The sequence below is a fragment of the Salvelinus fontinalis genome, chromosome 5 (genome assembly GCF_029448725.1).
Source record: "Salvelinus fontinalis isolate EN_2023a chromosome 5, ASM2944872v1, whole genome shotgun sequence".
NCBI lineage: Eukaryota > Metazoa > Chordata > Actinopteri > Salmoniformes > Salmonidae > Salvelinus > Salvelinus fontinalis.
In genome coordinates, this window is record NC_074669.1 from 47078805 (window position 1) to 47099857 (window position 21053).

Sequence of the window (21053 nt, forward strand, 5' to 3'; positions counted from 1 at the left end):
CCTTACTGTATTCTAGCTGGTGTTGTGCTCTCCAGCATTCCCTTTCACTCTTACATAAGGGGGGGGGGGGGGGCGGGGGTTGTGTAACAATTGTGAGTACATTTTTATTTGGGATATGGCCTCACCTCCCAAACACTCCCCACTGAGCCAGAAAGGTCAGATCATCCACAGAGATCGCCCGGACAGGGGGGCGGACAGAGGATAGGGAGGCAGACGAGGGTAAGGGGGGGGGGAGTTGGCAGGGGTGTGGGAGTGGACAGCAGGACAGGGGGTAGAGGGGTTGAAAGGGTATAGCTAGGGGTGGAAGACAAGGAGAAGGGTGCAGGGGATTGGACGCACACGACTGGGCTTGGTTTTCCCCATGCAAAAAAGTACATGCAGTGAGCAAAATAACATTTGAAATAGCCAGTATGGCATATTATATTTTCCAAGGCAAGTTTGCACACACAATAGTGTCACAATTCCATGTCCTATACTTACGTAGATACCCTCTCACTCCTTCTCTCTTTGCCCCTTATCTCGCACACAGACACAAACACGTGTGCTCTCACTTGCGCACACACCGTGATGCTCGAGAGATTATGATGAATTACGCTGTGAGATCAGGTATGATTTATTAGTCTCTCTTTGTGTGTGTGTGTTGTAGGGCCCTGTTCTGTCAGTGGAACAATCTGCTCCTCACGGTATATAATCCAGACTACCAGTCAGTTGCCTCTCTGGGATTACTACCAGATACAGCTCTCCTAGCACTGACACACAAACACACCCATGCGCACACACGCATAGACACACACACACACTCACTCTCATACAGCGCAACCCCTCGTGTTTGATTACTGTAAGTTATTAATAGAACAAGACCACACCACCTTAACCCCAAGACAGTTTTCAAGGTGGTGGCATAACAAAAATGCATATGCATATGCACATGCACGCACACATACACAAACAAACATCTGCAATCTATGTAAGTTTAAACTGGCAACAAGAAATCAACCAACACATGTATGACTACAGCAGCAGGTAGTGCAGGTAATGGACTGCGTATTTTTTGTGTATAAACTTGTGTGTTTTGGACTCTGCAATATCATAATTAATGTCTATGTATGGTGTTAAGGTCATTGCAAATGTGTTACTTAATGTGTGTTCAGTTGTTCGTGTACACTGAGCATCAGGCTGCCTCTCAGTGCCAACGCAGTTCTTCGGGAGCGGACGAGCGCATAGTCTGCAAATGCCAACTACATTGACACAGACGGAAAGGGAGAGAAAGAGAGAGGGAGGTCGAGAGGGGGCAGTGAGTGCGCAAGAGAGAACTGCAGCAGAACTGGATCAGATAGCAGAGATAGACAGAAAGAAGCGGGGGGTGACTGTATGGATTGGACAAGGTTGGGGGAAACGTTGATTTAAACGAGTGGACCCCTCCAGAGAGGAAGAGATCCCCAAAGATTGTTCCGACTGGAATATCATGCTTTTTTTTGTTGCATAAAATTGTTACCTAGAGAGGTTACAATTGGGGGTTCTGGTCCTTTCCAAAGGGCTACTTCCCTTCCCAATTTTCCCATATACCTATTTCTGAAAACGAGAGCACACAGAAAGAACCCAGGGCACCTATCGAGTGCGTCATGGTGGAACAGGTGTTTTGTTGTGCAGCGATACGGTCCCTGTCTTGTCACTTCGTTGTGTAGACACATTTTCTGAACGGGGAAAGAGACCAGTGACGGCCGGGACTGATCGAGATGAAGAACCTCAGCGGGTTTCTCCGATTCTGCCCCACTCGGATGGAGTGGTTCTACCCGTAAAGGATCTGAAGAGAATTAGCCAGAACCCAGCAGAGAACATGCTACAGTTTGGCTAAAGAACTGGAGAAAGGGAACTTTAACTGGAACAAATAGGGATCATCACAAGGTAAGCAGCTGGAGGATCAGACTGGCATTGATTGACACCTGTAATGGAATTAAATCACCACCTATTTCTTCAACAGCTGTCTAGTGCAGATTAGTTACCCTGAAAATCTGACAACTGACGTTTTGGATGTAGCCTACATTCTCTGCTAAAATAAGTTGTTGTACAGACATACACGTTTATAATCATGTTATGATAAACATGCATATTGTTCTGAGGGCCGTAAAGGGTCAGAGAGGAGTCTAAGAGAACAGTATGGATATTCATATCTCCGGTATGGTTCGCTGCTGGCATCCTAGCAACTGTATTGAGCAGCTACGGTGTGAACCACACCAGCAGGCACAGATGAGGTTGTCTACCTGCTGTTTATCTGGGACATAACGCATTGAACCTGGGGCAACATGCCAATGTTTAAGCTGTTGTAAAACTGTTCTGAACCTGCATGGGTCTAATGGGAACACACTGAGACCATTGACAAGGACAAAGCTTGAATTCATAGTCACATACAGGTACAGATATCTAGGCTATTAGTAAAGAGTCATTCTCCTCTCACTAAACAGTCTAAACTAGACAATTATACTAGGAATTAATGATTCAAAGGCAATCATTATCAGTCGCTGGAGAAATTATATTCTTCCTGGGAGAAATTTTTATATTTTTTGTATCAAGTAAAATATATTAAACATTTAGAACATTTAAATGTTTAAATTTTTGTTTAAATTTCTCCCAGGAACAACATTATTGAATAGGTCTCATGGTTTTGGAGCTGTTTGATCCAAATATTTTGAGTAAATAACAGTATATACTTGTTTTGTTTAGCGCCTTGAAAGATGAATAATCAAAATAAAGTTGATGTATCATGCATTCCCCCCCCACTATTAAAAGCAGAACGATTGTCACGTTCCTGACCTTATTTCCTTTGTTTAGTCCTTGTTTAGTTGGTCAGGACGTGAGCTGGGTGGGCATTCTATGTTTTGTGTTTCTTTGTTGGGTTTATTGTTTGGCCTAATATGGTTCTCAATCAGAGGCAGGTGTTTGTCAGTGTCTCTGATTGGGAACCATATTAAGGTAGGCTGTTTTCACTGTTTGTTTGTGGGTGATTGTTCCTGTTCGTGCGTTCATTGTTTTTTCTATGTTCACATGTTCAGGACTGTAGCGTCGTTGGTTTCGTTCTGTTTATTGTTTTGTTCGTTTTGAAGAGTATTCAAATAAATATGGATACATACCACGCTGCGATTTGGTCCTCCTCTCTTCCACATTACGACGATCGTTACAATGATAGCCTACTCATTTGCTATTACTGATATTTTACAAGATTTATTTACAGTATTTCTTTACCAAATATTTCAAAAAAAAAAAAAAAAAAATTCTTTACCAAATATTATTACTCACTCACCACTATTTCGTTCGATCACTGAAATAAGCAAATGGCTGTCAATGTCAGAAGTTGAAATAAGTACCTTAAAATCCCTTATACCAGCACTATATGCACAATTGCGTCCTGTAATACACACGTTTTGAGGTCCAATCCTATAGTGCACGCATACTCATAATTGTGTCTATTCCTCCTAGGTGTCAGCTAGTCTGAATGGGGATTCAGTTAAAATCAATGGCTCAACCGAAACAGCCATGCTTCTATTTAGTCATTTATTGTACTTTTTAGTTTTAGTTGATCATCTGGTGAAAATGTATGATTACTGAATCACTGTATAGATTGAGATAAACAAGGTGGTTTATTTGGAGTGTATCTGATTCAGGGCAAAACTTACCCCATGAGCTTTTTCTGAATGTCTTTCATTTACAGTGGCATTTGCAATAACACATTGTAGATGATGATTACTAGTTTGAATAGACAAGTATTTACTTGACAGGTTTTTCAGATACTCACAAACGTAAGTGGAATTCATTACATACAGCTACAAAATATTTGAGACCTTCACAGAAGTTAAAATCATTGTAAAATGTCTGTTTCTGTTTCATACAATTAACATTTAATGCGTTTGCCACTTCACATTTCACCATATTCAATAGAATTTGTAGGTGTTTTTTTGGACAGTTAAATTAGCGTGTGTCTGTTACTATCTGTCATCACCACCATCTGACACCATATCAAGACCAGTGCTGTGCTCTCATTCCCTCTTAGTCTACAGCAATAGCAGCACACACATGTAAACCAGGTTTTTGCCCCAAACCTGCCAGTTTCCACACCAGCCGGCCAGTCACAAGCCTCCGAGCACCTTGGAGCGAACACCTTCCTAACGAACCAATCAGGTATCTGTGCACGGCGGTGGAAAACCCAATCAATTAGACGATGATGCTTCCAAGCTATGAACTATGGGCACACCTGGATTGTACAATATTTGGACCCTATTCAGTCCCGTTTTTAATGGCGTTCAGCTTCTAAAAATGGTGTCATGTTAGTCACATTACACCTAATCTCTTTCCCAGACACTTCTGCCCAAATGCGCGAATGGTCTGGTGGACCAACACATCAAACTTGGCCTTCATTAGTTAGGGTTAGGTTTAGGTTTAAAATAAGTTTAAGAAGATAAACTGTAGAAATGTGCAGGGTTTAGCAATAATTAGGACTTTTGGACTGTTAAGTAGTGACGATGACAAATACTTTACTCTGTAAGGTCACTACCATAGAAGTCTATGGTCACTCCCACTAAGGCCAACTTTGAATGGTAGATATCCCAGGCTTATAAATGCAGCAAAAAAAAAAAACGTCCTCTCACTGTCAACAGCGTTTATTTTCAGCGAACTTAACATGTGTAAATATTTGTATGAACATAACAAGATTCAACAACAGACATAAACTGAACAAGTTCCACAGACATGTGACTAACACATGGAAAAATGTGTCCCTGAACAAAGGGGGGGTCAATATCAAAAGTAAGTCAGTATCTGGTGTGGCCACCAGCTTATTAAGTACTGCAGTGCATCTCCTCATGGACTGCACCTGATTTGACAGTTCTTGCTGTGAGATGTTACCCCACTCTTCCACCAAGGCACCTGCAAGTTCCAGGGCATTTCTGGGGGGAATGGCCCAACAGGTCCCAGGCATGCTCAATGGGATTGAGATCCGGGCTCTTCGCTGGCCATGGCAGAACACTGACATTCCTGTCTTTCAGGAAATCACGCACAGAACAAGCAGCATGGCTGGTGGCATTGTCATGCTGGAGGGTCATGTCAGGATGAGCCAGCACAAAGGGTACCACATGAGGGAGGAGGATGTCTTCCCTGTAACGTACAGTGTTGAGATTGCCTGCAATGACAACAAGCTCAGTCCGATGATGCTGTGACACACCGCCCCAGACCATGACGGACCCTCCACCTCCAAATCGATCCCGCTCCAGAGTACAGGCTTCGGTGTAATGCTCATTCCTTCTACGATAAACGCGAATCCGACCATCACCCCTGGTGAGACAAAACTGCGACTCGTCGGTGAAGAGCACTTTTTGCCAGTCCTGTCTGGTCCAGCGACGGTGGGTTTGTGCCCATAGGCGCCGTTGTTGCCGGTGATGTCTGGTGAGGACCTGCCTTACAACAGGCCTACAAGCCCTCAGTCCAGCCTCTCAGCCTATTGCGGACAGTCTGAGCACTGATTGAGGGACTGTGCGTTCCTGGTGTAACTCGGGCAGTTGTTGTTGCCATCCTATACCTGTCCCGCAGGTGTGATGTTCAGATGTACTGATCCTGTGCAGGTGTTACACGTGGTCTGCCACGGCGAGGACGATCAGCTGTCCGTCCTGTAACCCTTTAGCGCTGTCTTAGGCGTCTCACAGTATTGCTCTGGCCACATCTGCAGTCCTCGTGCCTCCTTGCACGTTCACGCAGATGAGCAGGGACCATGGGCATCTTTCTTTTGGTGTTTTTCAGAGTCAGTAGAAAGGCCTCTTTAGTGTCCTACATTTACTGTGACCTTAATTGCCTACCGTCTGTAAGCTGTTAGTGTCTTAACCACCGTTCCACATGTGCATGTTCATTAATTGTTTATGGTTCATTGAACAAGCATGGGAAACAGTGTTTAAACCCTTTACAATGAAGATATGTGCTGTTAATTCGTAAAAATCCAAATATCTCTAAAAGACGGTCCTGAAAAAGGGACGTGTCTTTTTTTTGCTGAGTTTGTGCTGTGTGTTCAATAGCCTGCGGACAACGTTACACCAAGAAACACTTACCTTGAACCCCCAACCTAAAGAAATTGAAACTGTCTTTCTTCTGGAACCAAGGTACATGTTCCCCAGTGCACAAACATGCACACAACAAAAAGGAGCCATACCGCGCAGTGCTGAGCCCAGTCGTGTCATTGACACATTCACCCACTCCCCTGCTGAAAGATCAGCCACAAAATATTGGCACCATTGTAACAGGTTGTAATCAATCTCTGGTCTCCACCATGGGAACAGAAGAGGAATATCTGGTGCGGTGGTACTCCAAATCAACTTGGTTCTGACACACACACACAAACGCAAGCTTTGCAGGTCCATCAACCCATTTAAATACCTCTCACACCCTACAGTAACCTGTGAATCATGAGATATCCTTCATAAATCAGCCTAACATTAACTGCCTATTTATTGACACTATGTAGTGTCCTGTAATACTTAGTTTGAAGTGAGACCCCTTCGATCATTCACAACACATCCATGACGACTCTATATCGCATGATGCTGCACTTAATTTAAAGTCAGACCCCTTTGGTCATTTATAAGGCATTTATGTATGTGTTATATCATGTGATGCTGTCGTTACTATAAAGTCAATGTATAGTGCCAACTTTAAAGTTTGGTGGAGGAGGAATAATGGTCTGGAGCTGTTTTTCATGGTTCGTGCAAAGCCCGTTTAGTTCCAGTGAAGGGAAATCTTAATGCTACAGCCTACAATGACATTTTAGATGATTCTGTGCTTCCAACTTTGTGGCAACAGTTTGGGGAAGGCCCTATCCTGTTTCAGCATGGCAATGCCCCCGTTCACCAAGCGAGGTCCACACAGAAATGGTTTGTCGAGATCGGTGTGAAAGAACTTGACTGGCCTGCACAGAGCACTGACATCAACCCCATCAAACAACTTTGGGATGAATTGGAACGCCAACTGCGAGCCAGGCCTAATCGCCCAACATCAATCAGTGCCCAACCTCGCAAATGCTCTTGTGGCTGAATGGAACCTAGTCCCTGAAGCGATGTCCCAACATCTAATGGGAAGCCTTCCCAGAATATTGAAGGCTGTTATAGCAGAAAAGGCGGGACCAACTCCATATTAATGCCAATAATTTTGGAATGAGGTGTTCGATGAGCAGGTGTGCACATACTTTTGGTCATGTAGTGTACATTGAACATTACACTGTGAATAGTGTAGCTTGTCCCTGAGCTGGAGGACGAATGGTTCTTGCCTCTCTTCCTGCTGGAGGTACTGCATGTTGGTTCCAAGCTTAAAGTAACAACAAAGAAAGTTAGCAGGTCTGTTAGGAAATGCCTTTGTCACACCATCTGGATAAAGGCATTTCTGTGCTGTGCCAGAAACTCTACAGTACATGAGAAGATGGGTAACTCCATTCAATTAGTATATTCCTCTTTCATTTACAAATCTTATGTGACTGAGACATGGCTGTATCTAGGGGGATGTGTATTTAGCTGAGCTAGCTAGCAATTACTTTGAAGTCACAAATTATTAGAAATAACGATTGAGGTAGCTACAGTATGTAATCTAACTCAACTCTTAACTACTACAAACTCATTTAAATTACAATAAAGGTTAACAGCACAATACAGGACATTTGATTTGCGAACTCATCACATGATCAGTGTCTTGTTAGCAACGCTAAAAAAGTACTTCCGGGTCAGGAATTTCAGAAATGTTCCATATAAAAGCCTCCCACATAATAGTAGAAGTGTCTAACCATTCATGATAAAAAACAGTTGTGCCCTTGTATATTTACTTAAAGCAGGAACTATTCTGGGTGCAGTAGTAAAAGTATGTGAATACTCAGTAGGGTATGTAGAATGTATACATGGTGTCATTTCATGGAGCTCTGAATAATACTAATAATCTGAGTGTTGCTGACATTTTACTCCACCCATTCCACTGGCGGCTGCATCACATCACATGCACTTGCTGCACTACAGAAAACCTGCACCAAACAGTGCAGGGCATGCTCCCGGAATTACAGGTCAACTACACTCTCTTAGACCTCAAAAGTCATCACCTGATGTGGTTTAAGCATGGTTGTAAACAAAGAATCCAATTTAGTTGTTTTTCTATTAAATGTTTGTGAAAAAATGGGGTAAACCAGAAAAAAATGGGGGAAATCCGAAACCTGGAGAAACTAAACCAAGAAAACGTAATTTGGGAAAAAACAGAAGTAGGCAAAAAATCTAAACAGATTTTAAAAGGTCCTCCCAACGTGTTTTTGCTGTGCATGACTGCACTTTAGTGTGTGTCATCCTGCAGCACAGCATTTTGGGGGAAGTTGAGGTCAGGTCCAATATTGACTATTTACCCAAGAGGGAAAGAGGTTGGGCCATCCTAGAAATGTTTTTGTGAATTATAAGATATACAATTTTGCAGACACTTTTATTCAAAATGACTTACAGTCATGCGTAAATACATTTTCACGTACGTGTGGTCCGTGAATCGAACCCAATATCCTGGCGTTGCAAAGCTCTACCAAGATGCATGACAGGGTTATGAATGCTTTGTGAAGCCTCAATTTAACATGATTTTATAAGGCCTTTATTAAGCGGTGCATTTGCCACCCTTTATAAAGCACAGGTTTATGTCATATTTGACAAAGTGGGTTACGTCACACAGTTATGCAACATTTATGAACCCTTTAAAGCATGGCATACGATTATAGATTTGTTACACTTATATAGTATTTATGAAGACTTTATGAAGCCTCTATAAGCTGCATGCAATTTCATGCGGGACCCATTATTCTTTAAAAAATTCTTCAAGCGCTGTCAAGTTGGTTATTGATCATTGCTAGACAGACATTTTCAAGTCTTTCCATAGATTTTCAAGACGATTTACGTCAAAACTGTAACTAGACCACTTAGAAACGTTCATTGTTAGGCAACTCCAATGCAGTGGTTAGAGCGTTGGGACAGTAATCGAATGGTTGCTAGATTGAATCCCTGAGACAAGGTAAAAAAATCTGTCGTTCTGCCCCTGAACAAGGCAGTTAATGACTTGCCTAGTTAAATAAACTAAACTCCAGTGCCGTCAGAAAATATTCATACCCCTTGACTTATTCCACATTTTGTTGAGTTACAGCCTGAATTCAAAATTAACTGAATATATTTTTGTCTCACCCTTCTACACACAATATCTAACTCCATAATGAAAACATGAGTTTAGAACTTTTTTGCACATTTATTGAAAATTAAATTAAACATAAATATCTCATTTTCATAAGTATTCACACCCTTGATTCAGTACATGTTAGAATCACCTCTGGCAGCGACGACAGCTGTGAGTCTTTCTGGGTAAGTCTTTAAGAGATCTACACACCTGGATAGTACAATATTTGCACATTATTCTTTTTAATTTCTGTCAAATTGGTTATTGATCATTGCTAGACAGCTATTTTTAAGTCTTGCCATAGATTTGAAGCCAAATTACGTAAAAACTGTAAGTAAGCCACTCAGAAACATTCAATGTCGTCTTGGTACGATACTACAGTGTATATTTGGCCTTATTTTAGGTTATTGTCCTGCTGAAAAATTAATTTGCATCTCAGTGTCTATTGGAAAGCAGACTGAACCAGATTTTCCTTGAGGATTTTACCTGTGCTTAGCTCTATTCCATTTATTTGTATCCTTAACTCCCTAGTCCTTGCTGATGACAAGTATACCATAACATGATGCAGCCACCACCATGCTTGAAAATAAGAAAAGTGGTACTTAGTGATATGTTGTTTTGGATTTTCCCCAAATATAATGCTTTGAATTCAGGACATAAACTTAATTTATTTGCCAAATGTTTCTGATTTACTTCAGTAGCAAACAAGATGCATGTTTTAGAATATTTTTATTTCATTCAGGCTTCCTTCTTTTTAGTCTGTCAATTAGGTTAGTAACTACAATGTTGTTGATCCATCCTCAGTTGTCTCCAATCACAGGTATGAAACTCTGCAACTGTTTTAAAGTCACCATTGGGATATCCCTGTGAGTTAGGAAGGACGCCTGTATCTTTGTAGTGCCTGGGTGTTTTAAAACCTCTTAGGGTTCGCGAACCGCTAGCGGGACACCTGTCGACAACATCCGGTGAAATTGGAGTGCCAAATTCAAATTACAGCGTCGTATATTAAACATTCATGAACTTACAAGTGTCTTACATCATTTAAAAGCCTAACTCCTTGTTAATCCAACTGCGTTGTCAGATTTCAAAAAGGCTTTACGGCGAAAGCATACCATGCGATTAACTGTGGACAGCGCCCCACATCAAAATATTTTTTTCAACCAGCACAGGCTTCACAAAATTACAAATAGCAATTAAATTAAACACTTACCTTTTGAAGATCTTCCTCTGTTTGCAATCCCAAGGGTCCCAGCTACAACGTGAATGGTCGTTTTGTTCAATAAAATCCTTCTTTATATCCATAAAAAGTCTGTTTAGTTGGCACCATTGACTTTAGTAATCCACTCCTTCAACATGCAGATAAAGAAATCCAAAAAGCTACCGGTAACTTCGTCCAAATAAGTCAAACAACGTTTCTATACAATCCTCAGGTACCCTAATATGTAAATAAACAATAATATTTCAGACGGAATGAACGGTGTTCAATAGGAAAGGAAAATAACAAAGAGCGCGCCCTCATTCACGCGTGCCAAAAGCCTACTTTTCCTGTTGAGCTCCCTTTGGAAAGACTACTATTACTTGTTTGTATAAAGGCTGTTGACATCTAGTGGAAGCCATAGGTACTGCAATCTGGGATGATTAAAAAAAAATATATAGCCCATTGACTGGCATTGAAAAGACCTGTGACCTCCAAAAGAAAAGATTTCCGGATGGATGTTCCTCGTGTTTTCGCCTGCCATATCAGTTCTGTTATACTCACTGACATTATTTGAACAGTTTTAGAAACTTCAGAGTTTTCTATCCAATGCTACAAATTATATGTATATTCTAGCTTCTGGGCCTGAGTAACAGGCAGTTTACTTTGGGCACGTCAGATAGGCGGAAATTCAGGATACTGCCCCCTAGCCTTAACAAGTTTTAATACACCATCCAAAGTGTAATTAAATAACTTCACCATGCTCAAAGGGATATTCAATGTCTGCTTTATTGATAACCATCTATCAATCAGTGCCGTTCTTTGCAAGGCATTGGAAAACCTCCCTGGCATAAACACGGGAAGTAGGGGTGCTGAGGGTGCTCCAGCATATGTAGTCAATGTAGCCACCCTTTGCCTTGATGACAGCTTTATACACTCTTGGCATTCTCTCAACCTGCTTCCTGAGGAAGGCTTTTCCAACAGTCTTGAAGGAGTTCCCACATATGCTGACCACTTGTTGGCTGCTTTTCCTTTCACTCTGCTGTCGAACTCATCCCAAACCATCTCAATTTGTTTGAGGTCGGGTGATTGTGGAGGCCAGGTCATCTGATGCAGCACCATCACTCTCCTCCTTGGTCAAACAGCCTGGAGGTATGTTTTGGGTCATTGTCTTGTTGAAAAACAAATGATAGTCCCACTAAGCACAAACCAGATGGGATGGTGTATTGCTGCAGAATGCTGTGGTAGCCTTGCTGGTTAAGTGTGCCTTGAATTCTAAATAATTCAGTGTCACCAGCAAAGCACCGCCACACCACCTCCTCCATGCTTCACGCTGGGAACCACACATGCGAAGATCATCCGTTCACCTACTCTGCGTCTCACAAAGACACGGCAGTTGGAACCAAAAATCTCAAATTTGGACTCCAGACCAAAGGACAGATTTCCACCAGTCTAATGTCCATTGCTCGTGTTTCTTGGATCAAGCAAGTCTCTTCTTCTTATTGGTGTCCTTTAGTAGTGGTTTCTTTGCAGCAATTCAACCATGAAGGCCTGATTCACACAGTCTCCTCTGAACAGTTGATGTTGAGATCTGTCTGTTACTTGAACTCTGAAGCATTTATTTGGGATGCAATTTCTGAAGCTGGTAACTCTAATGAATTTATGCTCTGCAGCAGATGTAACTCTGGGTCTTCTTTTCCTATGGCGGTCCTCATGAGAGCCCGTTTCATCATAGCGATTGGGTTTTGTGACTGCACTTTACTGTCATCATTGGCAGCTCTATGGTGAGAAACATATCGGATCCCGGCGCAAAAACCTTGTGCTTTCCTAGAGGATGATTACATTACAAGGCTGCTTCCTACCATTCTACGACAGCTGCCGGGGGCTGACGCTGTCATAGTTCATGTGGGGTCAGATTACATTAGGAAGGCTAGCTCGGAACTGCTGAAACTGGATTTTAGAGAACTGATTCTAGCTTTAAAAGACTCCAAAATAGGCCAATTATTTCAGGCCCTGTACTATCGCTGGCTACGAAAGATTCTGCAGGCTACTAGAATTACACATCTGGCTAAAAGACTACAGTAGCTCTGTTGGCACAACTTTTACAGAGTCCATCCAAATCATCTTGGTGCCTGGACCTTGTTCGCACATTTCAAGGCCTCGTTGAGACAATTATTTATCAGTGACTGCTCAGATAATCCCTACCATTGTGTCGCTGGGTTGTCGTTCACCCTGCACCATCAGCACCATCCAACATAAATATCACTGTCACGTCTACCTGTGATAAAATAAATTGACTAGGCAAGTCGGATTCAAATTCTTATTTACAATGACAGCCTACCAGGGAACAGTGGATTAACTGCCTTGTTCAGGGGCAGAATGACAGATTTGTACCTTTTCAGCCCGGGGATTCAATCCAGCAACCTTTCGGTAACTGGCCCAATGCTCTAACCACTAGGCTACCTACCGCCTCCTAGTAAAGCAATAAAAACTATCAAGAATCCCTGAAAAGTGCCCACATGTAACGTGTGGCTCAGTTGGTAGAGCATGGCGCTTGCAACGCCAGGGTTGTGGGTTCGATTCCCACGGGGGGCCAGTACAAAAAAAGTATGAATGTATGTACTTGTAAGTCGCTCTGGATAAGAGAGCGAAATGACTTAAATGTAAATGTAAATATATATGTAGCCTAAGTATCAAGGTTCATGAAATCGATAACTTCCTGGTAACATAACATTCATATACTGACCATCTCTGAAAAGCAATTAGATGATACCGTGGTACATTTTTAAGAGACAGGTCAGAATTGAGGGAAAGATGAATGGAGAAAAGTACAGAGATCCTTGATGAAAACCTGCTCCAGAGCGCTCAAAACCTCAGACTGGGGTGAAGGTTCACCTTCCAACAGGAAGCACACAGCCAAGACAACGCAGGAGTGGCTTCGGGGCACGGTCTCTGAATGTCCTTGAGTGGCCCAGCCAGAGCCTGGACTTGAACTCGATCTAACATCTCTGGAAAGACCTGAAAATAACTGTGCAGCAACTCTCCCCATCCAACCTAACACAGTTTGAGAGGATCTGCAGAGAAGAATTGGAGAAACTCCCCAAATACATGTGTGCCAAGCTTGTAGCGTCATACCCAATAAATATTGAGGCTGTAATTGCTGCCAAAACAGCTTCAACAAAGTACTGAGTAAAGGGTCTGAATAATTTTGTAAATGTGATATCTGTTTTTTTTATTTTTCAAAAAATTCGCATTTGTCATGCTTTGTCATTATGGGGTATTGTGTGTAGATTTTTGGGGGATTTCCCGCCCCCTCATCAATTTAATAAATTTTAGAATAATGCTGTAACAAAATATGGAATAAGTCACGGTCTGAATACTTTCTGAATGTATTTCCAAACACTGTGGTGACTGCATCATTTTATGGGTATGCTTGTCATCGGCAAGGACTAGGGAGTTTTCTAATTTAAAAAGAAATGCAATAGAGCTAAACAGCCAAAATCCTTGAGGAAAACCTGGCTCAGTCAACAGACACTGGGAGAAAAATTCTCCTTTCAATAGGACAATAACCTAAAACCAAGGTGAAATATAAACTGGAGTTGCTTAGACGACATTGAATGTTCCTGAGTTGCTTAGTTACAGTTTTGACTTAAATCAGCTTGAGAATCTATGGCAAGACTTGAAGATATCTGTCTAGCAATGATCAACAACGAACTTCATAGAGCGTGAATCATTTTTTTAAGAATAAGGTGCCAATATTGTACAATCCAAGTGTGCAAAGCTCTTAGATTTACCCAGAAAGACACAGCTGTAATTGCTGCCAAGGGTGATTCTAATATTCACACTCACAGGTGTAAATATTTATGTAAATGAGATTTCTGTATTTAATTTGACATACATTTGCAAAAAGGTCTAAACATGTTTTCACTTTGTCATTATGGGTTATTGTGTGTAAATGGGTGAGAATAAATTTATTTAATCCATTTTAAAATCAGGTGGTAACAATGTGGGGTATGAATACTTTCTGAAGGCAATGTCTGATTTGTTCTTGTTACCCATTTACCAAAAACTGCCCTTTATGAGGCTTTCGAAAAGCTCCATGGTTGCTGAATCTGTGCATGAAATTAAATACTTCACTAAGGAACTTTACAGATATTGTATGTATGGGGACAGAAAGGTGTAGTCACTGAAAAATCAGGTCAACCCCTAATATTAGAGTGGGTCCATATAACTTATGTGATTTGTTAAGCCACATTTTACTTCTGAACTAATTTAGACTTGCCTAAACAAAGCGGGTGAATACTTATGCTACGACTATTTGTCATTTCATTTGTATGAATATGTACACATTTGTAGAATTTTCTTTTCACTTTGACATTATGTAGTATTTTGTGTAGATCAATGAAAAAAACGTACAAAATCCATTTCAGTCCCACTTTGTAACTCAACAAAATGTGAAAAAAGTTCAAAGGGGTACACTCTTAGAAAAAAGAGTGTACCCCTTTGAAGAGTGTACCCCTTTGTGCTATCTAGAACCTAAAAGAGTTCTTCTGCTGTCCCATAGGAGAACCCTTTGAAGAACCTTCTTTGAGTTCCATGTAGAACCCTTTCCATACAGGGTTCTACATGGAACCCAAAAGAGTTCTACCTGGAACCAAAAAGTGTTCTCCTGTGGTGACAGCCGAACTCTTTTGGAACCCTTTATTCTGAAAGTGTAGGCACTGTAGATATGTACATCAGAACTTGCATTTGTCAAAGACACAACATGTTAACCTGTCTAGGACTGGGGTGCCGCTAGCGGCCAATAGCAGCCAACATGTCCGATTTTTAAAATGTTTTACAGGGAAGACACAATATGTAAAGATATAAATCTATTAGCTAAACTCATTAGCATAAGACACCATCTTTTATTTGTCCACCAACACCAGTAGCTATCACCAATTCGGCTAAACTAAGATATTGATAGCCACTAACCAAGAAAAAAACTCATCAGATGACAGTCTGATAACATATTTATGGTATAGGATAGGTTTTGTTAGAAAAATGTGCATATTTCAGGTAGATGTCATAGTTTACAATTGCACCCACCGTCACAAATGGACTAGAATAAATATATAGAGCAACGTGTTTACCTACTTACTAATCATCAAACATTTCGTAAAAATACACAGCATACACTAATCGAAAGACACAGATCCTGTGAATACAGACAATATTTCAGATTTTCTAAGTGTCTTACAGCGAAAACACAATAAATCGTTATATTAGCATACCACATATGCAAAAGTTACCAGAGCATTGATTCTAGCCAAAGAGAGCGATAACGTAAACATCGCCAAAATGTATTAATTTTTTCACTAACCTTCTCAGAATTCTTCAGATGACACTCCTGTAACATCATATTACACAATCCATATACAGTTTATTCGAAAATGTGCATATTTAGCCACCAAAATCATGGTTAGACAATGACAAAATTGGCCCAGCTGGTCAGACAATGTCGTGCGCCATATTAGACAGTGATCTAGTCATATACATAAATACTCATAAACGTGACTAAAAAATATAGGGTGGACAGCGATTGATAGACAATTTAATTCTTAATACAATCGCTGATTTACATTTTTTAAATTATCCTTACTTTTCAATACAGTTTGCGCCAAGCGAAGCTACGTCAAACAAGATGGCGTCCTAAGCGATTAACATTTCTCGACAGAAACACGATTTATCATAATAAATTGTTCCTACTTTGAGCTGTTCTTCCATCAGAATCTTGGGCAAAGAATCCTTTCTTGGGTCTAATCGTCTTTTGGTCGAAAGCTGTCCTCTTGCCATGTAGAAATGCCCATTGCGTTCGGCATGAACTGGAACCGTGCCCAGAGATTCACAGTGTCTCAGAAATAAATGTCCCAAAATCGCACTAAACGGAAATAAATTGCTATAAAACGGTTTAAATCAACTACCCTATGATGTTTTTAACTCCTATAACGAGTAGAAACATGACCGGAGAAATATAACTGGCTTCACTAGTGCTTGGAAAAAGTGCAGGTCGGTGTCCTCCGCGCGCCTGACGCAGCAGGAAAGGAATTCCTACCTACACGTGTTTTTGTTTTATAGGGGCTGTGATTGCGCAATCGATACCATTCAAATCGTCATCACGTAAAGGCATCCAGGGGAAGACGTAAGCAGTGTCTGTATGCTCATAGCAATAACAGTGGCCTTTAAACTGACTCCAGATCAGGGGCCAAAATGTGTGAAATCTGACTCCATGTCAGGGAAATTGCTGTAGAATGAGTTCTGTTCCACTCAGAGACAAAATTTCAACGGCTATAGAAACTAGAGACTGTTTTCTATCCAATAATAATAATAATATGCATATTGTACGATCAAGAATTTAGCAGGAAGCCGTTTCAAAAATTACACGATTTACATAAATAGTGACAACAGCACCCCCGGGCCTCAACAGGGTTAACGTACCGTTCCACCTACGCAATGAGGGTAGGATGGGAGGCAGGGATGCATAGGAGTAATGTTCACTTAACACTTAATTAAGGGATGGTATTTATAACACCTTTAATTGCACATTTGAGTGTTGCCACAGCTTTGTTAATTACGCGTTCATTCAACAGCTTTTTGAACATTAATTTATTCTATATTTATTTTACTGCGATGAAAGGGGTGCTTTTATTTTGGCATCTTCTATCCAGCCATATTATAATAGATTTACACTGACAAGAATGTTATCACGAAGTAAAGGTGTAATGAGACGTTCACCACCGAGTGCTAACAGTCAGTATCTGGACAATATGTGTGAAATGTTTGATGATGTGTAGGCACTGTAGATATGATATTGCAGTTGGCGCCGACAGAGATGGTCGCCTCGCTTTGAGTCCTTAGGAAACTATGCAGTATTTTGTTTTTTATATATTATTTCTTACATTGTTAGCCCAGAAAACTTTAAGTGTTATTACATTCAACCGGGAAGAACTATTGGGTATAAGAGCGACGCCAACATTACGAGCAGGAATACGACTTTCCTGAAGAGGATCCTTTGTTCGGACCTCCACCCAGGACATTGGATCTAATCCCAGAGGCCTAACCAAAACAACGTCGCCGCAGGAGAGGTAGACGGAGCGGCTTCCTGGTTAGACTTCGAAGGCGTGCACACCACCCACCAGTTCCGAGCATATTACTTGCCAATATCCAGTCTCTAGACAACAAGCTGGACAAAATTAGGGCAAGGGTTGCCTTCCAGAGAGACATCAGAGATTGTAACATTCTCTGTTTCACAGAAACATGGCTCTCTCAGGATACGTTTTCAGAATATTTCTTCATGTGTTGCGCCGACAGAAACAAACCTCTCTCTGGTAAGAAGAAGGGCGGAGGTGTATGCTTCATGATTAACGACTAATGGTGTAATCATAACATACAGGATCTCAAGTCCTTTTAGTCACCTGACGTAGAATTCCTTACAATCAAATGCCGACCACATTATCTCCCAAGAGAATTCTCTTCGATATAGTCACAGCCGTGTATATCACCCATCCAGCAGATACCTCGACGGCCCTCAATGAACGTCACTGGACTCTATGTAAACTGGAAACCATGCATCCTGAGGCTGAATTTATTGTAGCTGGGGATTTTAACAAAGCTCATTTGAGAACAAGGCTGCCTAAATTCTACCAGCACATTGACTGTAGCACCCGCGCGGGCAATACACTGGACCACCACTACTCTAACTTCCACGATGCATACAAGGCCCTCCCTTGCCCTCCCTTCAGCAAATCCAACCATGACTCCTACCATCCTATACAGTGGTTCGTCCTTTAAAAATTGCAGCATACTGCGGCGCAGCATACATGTTGCTGCAGAATTCTATGGCACGTTATTTAAGTGTGAACCACAGGTACCATTTAGTGCTAGTTTGACCACCAGAGGGCGTCTTTGAGAAGCATTTAATAGCCTTCAATAGTGGCTGTACTAGAGTATGCAGGCACGCGGGAGACCGGGGCTCAATTCCGCAAAGGGGAGGAAGGAGTAGGCTGTCCTTGTAAATAAGATTTTGTTCTCAACTGACTTGCCTAGTTAAAGTTTACACTAAGAGCAGTGTGAAACGGTGTTAAAATAGTTGTAGGCTATTGCTTCAAGTCCTATTGCTACTCACGTCAATATGCTCTTTAAATAAATAAGAACTACACCACTTAAAAGCACATTACTCAATACTAGTGAGACTCATGTCGACTACGGTTGGCCTACAGTATATCAAAATATGACGTGACTCGCCACCAATTACATAGAGGGTTGGAGGATTCTAAATTAAAACCAAAAGCCACCTCATGGCCCTCCCGGTGGCGGCCGGCACGGGTATCGAACCTACATCTGTAGCAACGCATTTTGCACCCCGAAGCCCCCATCCACAAAGTATCAAAATACAGAGAGGTGTTGGTAAAGAAATTGTCCTTGTAATAATGGGGCGGTGAGTCGGAAGCAGGTGCAACGTTTTAATCAAACAAAACCAAGAACACAACACTAAGATAAGGCAGAATGCCGATACACAAGAACAATACCAACTGGTGAGTGAACATGGGAGAGTGACATATAAAGGGGAGGAAATTATGAAAGTAATTGAGTCCAGGTGTGAATCATAATGATTAACAGGTGTGCGTAGTGATGAATACCAGGACCGGTGGTTAGTACTCTGGCGACGTCGTACGCCAGAGGAGCAGGAGCAGACGTGACAGTCCTGCTAATAGCCCATGATTGGCTATTAATATAATACTGTACATGGTGTCCAGGTCAGGATAACCAAAACATTTCTTTATTAAAGACTATCAGAAAGAATGTTGGTACTTGTTTATTTTGATCCAAAGCCATGAATGAGTGAGTCACTCAGCTTTATGTAGGTGCCGGTCATCAACTTGATAATATATAATGATATTTTGGAGGTTATTTCGTTTTCAAAAAAACGAAAGAGCGATTGTAATCTGAATAAAGGCCAAAATAATATTTGTAAAGGCCAAAACATTTATTTCTGAAATGCTGGGCAAGTTGTGCGCCTTACCATGAAGGCCAAAATATAGCCCTGCTAATAGCGGTAATGGCACTGTACAACGTGACCGTGTGTGTTTTGAAAGAGTATTTTTATCATTATTTTATTAACGAAAGCATAAAGATGCTGATGAGGAAATATAGTACTGTACAGTATATGCTTTTACGTTTGGATAATAAAGCATTTTGAATATAAGCCACCTGCATTTGTTTTATTAGGCTACTGTGCAGTCTGACAAGTAAACATAGCTTACACTACATACTGTAATAAACATGGGAAAGAGAAACCAAAGACCTACAGTTATCTCATGGATCTCCTACTCGAGGACAGCACAGGTATTGAACCAGCATCTGTAGCAACACAGCTTGCACTGCTATGCAGTGTCTTAGACCGTTGTGCCACTTAGGCGCTGTATAATGTGACTGGTCGGGAGTGGCCTACAGTACTACAGTAAGAGCAAAATAATCCTAACAACAATTAAACAATAAAAATCTTAGTGTAACAACAGTTTTAGTAAGTAATACTGAAGTTGTGCACAATTATCAGTTTCTATTTAGGATTTTGTCGCCCATTCATTGTCACTTAGAGACACAGTAGGACCCAAAAGCATAATCAGTGCTCTAACTCCCCCTTGCGCTGGTCTGGAGCAATGAAGTGGTGACGCAGGGCACCATACTAAACCCGCAGCATAACTCCACTTTTTGTGGAGCAACCACTGTAAGCAGAAACTCAAACAGAATGTACCCGTGACAAGAACCATTCAATGCTGGTCTGACCAATCAGAATCCATGCTTCAAGATTGTTTTGATCACGCGGAATGGGAAATGTCATTGGAAGCCTCAGAGAATAACATCGATTTATATGCTGACTTGGTGAGTGGGCTTATAAGGAAGTGCATTGAAGATGTTGAATACACTATTAAAACCTACCCTAACCAGAAACCGTGGATAGATGGCGGCATTCACGCAAAACTGAAAGTGCAAACCACCGCATTCAACCATGGAAAGATGTCGGGGAATATGGCCGAATATAAACAGTGTAGTTATTCCCTCCACAAGGCAATCAAACATGCAAAAAGTCAGTATAGGGACAAAGTGGAGTCGCAATTCAATGGCTCAGACACAAGAAGTATGTGGAAGGGTCTCCAGGCAATTACGGACTACAAAAAGAAAACCAGCCACCTTACAGACACCGATGTCTTGCTTCCAGACAAACTAAACACCTTTGCCCGCTTTGAGGATAATACTGACGTGGCCGATGTGAGTAAAACATTTAAATGCGTTAACCCTCGGAAGGCTGCTGGCCCAGACGGCATCCCGAGCCGCGTCCTCAGAGCATGCGCAGACCAGCTGGCTGGTGTGTTTACGGACATATTCAATTACTCTCTATCCCTGCCTGCTGTTCCCACATGCTTCAAGATGGCCACCATTGTTCCTGTACCAAAGAAGGCAAAGATAACTGAACTAAATGACTATCGCCCCGTAGCACTCACTTCTGTTATCAGTGTGCATACAGTATGCATCACTTCAGTGTGCATACTGCCCCAACATGTCCACAGATGATGCAATCGCCTGCACACTGCTCTATCCCATCTGGTCAAGA

The 21053-nt window shown here is 41.5% G+C and overlaps 1 protein-coding gene across 1 annotated transcript in view; it reads left to right on the top strand.

The window, feature by feature from the left end:
- Window positions 1-1181: 1181 nt before the first annotated feature.
- LOC129855717 (ATP-sensitive inward rectifier potassium channel 12-like) overlaps window positions 1182-21053 on the top strand; it is a 43631-nt gene continuing 23759 nt past the window's right edge. The window contains exon 1 of the mRNA XM_055923671.1: window positions 1182-1905. The gene's annotated coding sequence lies outside the window, so the exon portion shown is untranslated. The remainder of the gene's footprint in view (window positions 1906-21053) is intronic.